The sequence below is a fragment of the Penaeus monodon genome, chromosome 41 (assembly GCF_015228065.2).
Source record: "Penaeus monodon isolate SGIC_2016 chromosome 41, NSTDA_Pmon_1, whole genome shotgun sequence".
Lineage (NCBI taxonomy): Eukaryota > Metazoa > Arthropoda > Malacostraca > Decapoda > Penaeidae > Penaeus > Penaeus monodon.
Window position 1 is genome coordinate 1,917,207 of NC_051426.1, and position 5,000 is coordinate 1,922,206.

The window sequence follows — 5,000 nt, forward strand, 5'->3', positions numbered from 1 at the left end:
AAGTCCGTTGAGAAATCTGTACCGGATTTAATCAGTTTATTATGAACGATTTCGCTAACGAGTTTCCATGGTTGTGATGAAGAAGTAAATATAGCTTTTCCGGACATATTGTAAACAAATAATATTGTGAATGAATAATATTGTGAAGTAAATATTGCATTATTTGAAACGTATCTAGCGAATCCAAAACTAAAAATATAAAAAATATGATAAAAAAAAAAAAAAAAAAAAACTCACAGCCGAAATTCGAACAGCTGCAAAAACAAAACAAACAAACAAACTAAACAAAGGGAAAGAGAGAATGAAAGAGCAGATATTTACTCCTCTCTCTCCCTCTTCCCTTAAACCCTCCTGCCCTTAATTCCCCTTACCTTACCCCCCCCCATAGGCAAATAGGTAGATAGATGAATAAATAAATAAACATTTCGTACACACACGCTCGCACATATGCACGCACATATGCACACGCACACACAAACACGCACACACACATACAGACACACGCACACACACACACACGCACGCACGCACACACGCCGCCCAAATCCTCTAACTCACGAGAGGACGGACAAGGAGGCGGAAATTCTTAGAAAATCAAGTAAATTCCTTGAAGAAATGAAGTAAAATCTCAGAGAAAAAGTTAAGAAAATTCCTAAAAATAATCAAGTAAGTTCCTAGGGAAATCAATTAAATTCCAAGAAAATCAAGCAAACTCCAAGAAAATCAAGTAAATTCCAAGAAAACCAAGCAAATTCCAAGGAAATCGAGTAAATTCCGAGAAAATCAAGCAAATCCCAAGAAAAACAAGCAAATTCCAAGAAAATCAAGCGAATCCCAAGAAAATCAAGCAAATCCCAAGAAAAACAAGCAAATTCCAAGAAAATCAAGCAAATTCCCAGAAAATCGAGTAAGAGGCGAAAGGAACGCGCGAGAATCCTTTGCTTTATGTCTCGTCTTCACAAATTGGAATTAGGAAACGACCCTCGCGCCGATTGGGGGGAGGGAGAGGAGGGGGTAGGAGGGAGGGAGAAGGGAAGGGATAGGAGGGAGGGAGAAGGGGAAAGGGAGGGATAGGGGGAGGGAGAAGGGAGGGGAGGGGGAAGAAGGGAGGGGGTAAGAGCGAAGGGAGGGGAGGGGAAGGGGAAGAAGGGAGGGGATAAGAGCGGAGGGAGGGGAGGGGAAGAAGGGAGGGGATAGGGGGGAGGGAGGGAGGGGAAAGTGGGATCAGGATAGGGAAGTACGTGAATGGGAAAGGGAGAGAGGGAAAGGTGGGGAAATGGGGTGAGGATGGGGAGGGAGAAGGGAAATGGTGAGTGGGGAAGGAGAGAAAATGAGGTGAGGATGAGTGGGAGTAAAAAAAAAAAGAACAAAAAAGCGTAAGAGGGGAGGAAGAGAAAACTGGGGAATGAAGAAAGGAAAGGTGGGGAGGAAAGGAAGGGAGGAAAATAGGGTAAAAGTAAAGTAAAGGAAGATGAATAGGGAAGAAAGAGAAGAGAAAGAGGCCGGAAGAAGATGGGTGGATGGGGAAACGGGGAAAAATAGCGATGAGAGAGATTAGGAGTTGGAGAAGTGGGGATAGGGGGAGGGGAAGAGATGGAAGGACAGAAGAGGCGTGGGGGGGGGATAGAAAAGAGAGAACAGAAGGAGAGAAAGAGCAGAGAAGGAAAGAAAAATGTGTAAGTGTAAGAGAAAGGTAGAAAAATATACTAGGAAAGAAAATTCGGATAAAGAAGTGAAAAAAAATTAATCTAATAAGAAATATATTAATGAAAGAATGAATAAAGAAAGAACGAAAGGAAAAATGCTGTTGAGTGGGTGAAAAAGAGAGGGAAAGAGAGAGAGAGAGAGAGAGAGAGAGATGGAAAGAGAGAGAGAGAGAGAGAGAGAGAGAGAGAGAGAGAGAGAGAGAGAGAGAACAAGAGAGAGAGAGAGGAATAGAAAGAGCGAAAGAAGATTAAGCAACAATAAGAATAATATCATTGGTACAGGTACTTACATAATAATAATAATAATAATAATGATAATAATAATAATAATAATAACTGCAGCAGAAGCGAAATAATAAAGAAACACTACTTCTGCTTCTAAAGACGACAGTATAAAAGAATAATAATCATAACCACAACAACAACAATGATGATGATGATGATGATAATGATAATAAAGACAACAACAACAACAATAATAATAATAATAATAATAATAATAATAATACCAACAGCAACAACAACAATGATAATAATAGTAATAATAACAACATATCATAATACTGGTGATAATAACATCCCACCAGAAAAAAAAAAAAACAGAAAATAAAGCTGAAAATATTTCGAAAGTTCCTGCAAAGATTTCCAGCCTCTTTGCCTGCTCTTTCTCGCTATTAACTCTCTCATTCCCTCTCATTTTTCTCTGTCATCCTCGCATCCTCCTTCTCTTCCTTCTTTCATTACCATCATTTTTATTTCTTTTACTTTTTTTCTCACTTTCTCTCCCCGCTGCTTTGCTCTCTCTCTCTCTCTCTCTCTCTCTCTCTCTCTCTCTCTCTCTCTCTCTCTCTCTCTCTCTCTCTCTCTCTCTCTCTCTCTCTCTCTCTCCTCATTCTCTCCTCTCTCTCTCTCCTCCTCTCTCTCTCTCCTCTCTCTCTCTTTCTCCTCTTCTCATCTCTCTCTCTCTTCTCTCTCTCTCTCTCTCTCCTCTCTCTCTCTCCCTCTCTCTCTCTCTCTTTCTCTCTCTCTCTCCTCTCTCTCTCTCTCTCTCTCTCTCTCTCTCTCTCTCTAAATATCTCTCTCTCTCTCTCTCTCTCTCTCTCTCTCTCCCTCTCTCTCTCTCTCTCTCTCTCTCTCTCTCTCTCTCTCTCTCTCACTTTCTCTCCCCCCTCCGTCCCCTCTCTCTCTTTCTCCTCCTCCCTCTCCTTCTCCCCTTTCTCGCTCGTTCTCTCCCACTCACTCTCCCTTCCTCTTTCTCCCTCTCCCCGTCCCTCCCTTCACTCCCTCCCTCTCCCTCCCTCTCTTTTCCCTCTCCTCTCCTCTCCTCCCCACATTCCTTCTCCTTCCCTCTCTCTTCCTCTCGTCCCCTCACCCATTCTTTCTCCTTCCCTCTCCTCCTCTTTCGCAATTCTTCTCCTTCCCTCCCCCCCCCCATTCCTTCCCAATCTGCAGCATCAATTTTCCGATTTTGTCTCGTTTCCTCCCGTCATCGCAGCCTCTCTGTCACTTCTTGCTTTCGCTCGTAATCTATCGCACACGTTTCTTGTCTTCATCATTTTTCTTTTCTTCTTTCTCCTTCTTTCTCTCTTTCTCTTTCTTTCTTTCTTTCTTTCTTTCTCTCCCTCCCTCCCTCCCTCCCTCCCTCCCTCCCTCTCTCTCTCTCTCTCTCTCTCTCTCTCTCTCTCTCTCTCTCTCTCTCTCTCTCTCTCTCTCTCTCTCTCTCTCTCTCTCTCTCTTTTTCACTTTCTGTTGATTTTGCCTTCTATTTGTCTTTATATGTCATTTGACATTTATTTGTTTATTTGTTTATTTATTATGCGTGATTTGTTATGATTGTTTTGGTTTGCTTGTTGTTGTTGTGGTATTGTTATTATTATTATTATTATTATTATTATTATCATTATTATTATTATTATTATTGCTGTTGTTATTGCCTCTCTTCTTACCCTTTCTCCATTTCCCATTTCCTCACCCCCTTCTTCTCCCCTTCCTCTCTCTCTCCTCCCCCCACCCTTTCACCTTTCTTCAACTCACCCCACCCTCTCTCCTTTCCTCTCCCTCACCCCCACCCTCTCCCCCTCCCTCTCCCTCCCCCTTCCTCTCCTTCACCCCTCCCTCTCTCCCTCCCTCTCTCCCTCCCTCTCTCCCTCTCCCTCACCACCTCCCCCTCCCTCTCCCCGTCCCTAACCCCTCCCTCGCCCCCTCCCTCCTCCCCCACTTGTCTTAATCTCTTCTTTCTTGGCGTAAATCTCTCTCGTCTTATCCTCTGTTTTCTCTTAATTTTTTCTTTCTTTCGTCTGGATTTCCTTCGTCTCCGTGCAATCACCTTTTTTTTCCTTTTTTTTTTTTTTAGTTCTCCCTTTTTCCCCTCTTGCTCTAATTCTGTCGTTCTCTCTTTCTCCCCTTGTCTGTTTGTCTGTGTCTGTCTCTTTTTCTTCTTTTTCTTTCTTTCTTTCTCTGTCTGTCTCTCTCTCTCTCTCTCTCTCTCTCTCTCTCTCTCTCTCTCTCTCTCTCTCTCTCTCTCTCTCTCTCTCTCTCTCTCTCTCTCTCTCTCTCTCTCTCTCTCTCTCTCTCTCTCTCTCTCTCTCTCTCTCCTTCTCTCTCTTTCTCTCTCTCCCTCCCTCCCTCCCTCCCTACCCCTCCCTCCCCTTTCCTCTCTCTCTCCAGCCTTTCTTCATTTCTCCATTTCTCATTCCCTCTCCCCTCTTCCTCTTCTTCCCCCGGCACCTCCACCCCCCCCCCCCATCGCACCAGCCCTGAGTCGTTCAGGTCCAATGGCCAGAGGGTATATTTCACAGGTCGTCAAAGGTCGTAATTTTTTTGCAATGGGGGAGGTTAATAGGGGGGGGGGAGTCGTGGGTGGGGGATGGGGGTGGGGGGGATGGGGGGAGGTGTTCTTGTTATTTTTGTTGTTGTTTTTAAAGTTATGTTTTGGTTGTTTGTTCTTTCTTATTATCGGTGTTATACCCTATTTTTTCTTTATTCCTCTTTCGCCTTTTTTATGGTCTTCGTATTTTTTTTCTAGCATGGCTAGAAGAAAAGATCTGAAATAAGAAATGCAAAAATGATTCAGTATCACTCTCCCTTCCTCTCCCTTCCTCTCCCTCCCTTACCTACCTCGCCCCTTTCCTCACTCCTTCCCTCATTCTCCCTCTCCCTCTCCCCCTCCCTCTCCTTCTCCCTCTCCCTCTCCCTCTCCCTTTCGCTCTCTCTCTCTCCCTCTCCCTCTCCCTCTCCCTCTCCCTCTCCCTCTCTCTCTCTCTCTCTCCTCCCCACATTCCTTCTCCTTTCTTC

General features: G+C 44.1%; 1 protein-coding gene across 4 annotated transcripts in view; it reads left to right on the plus strand.

Annotated features, from left to right (window-relative positions):
- LOC119598252 (nuclear factor 1 X-type-like) overlaps positions 1 to 5,000 on the plus strand; it is a 128,891-nt gene that overhangs the window by 77,707 nt on the left and 46,184 nt on the right. The window lies entirely within an intron of this gene.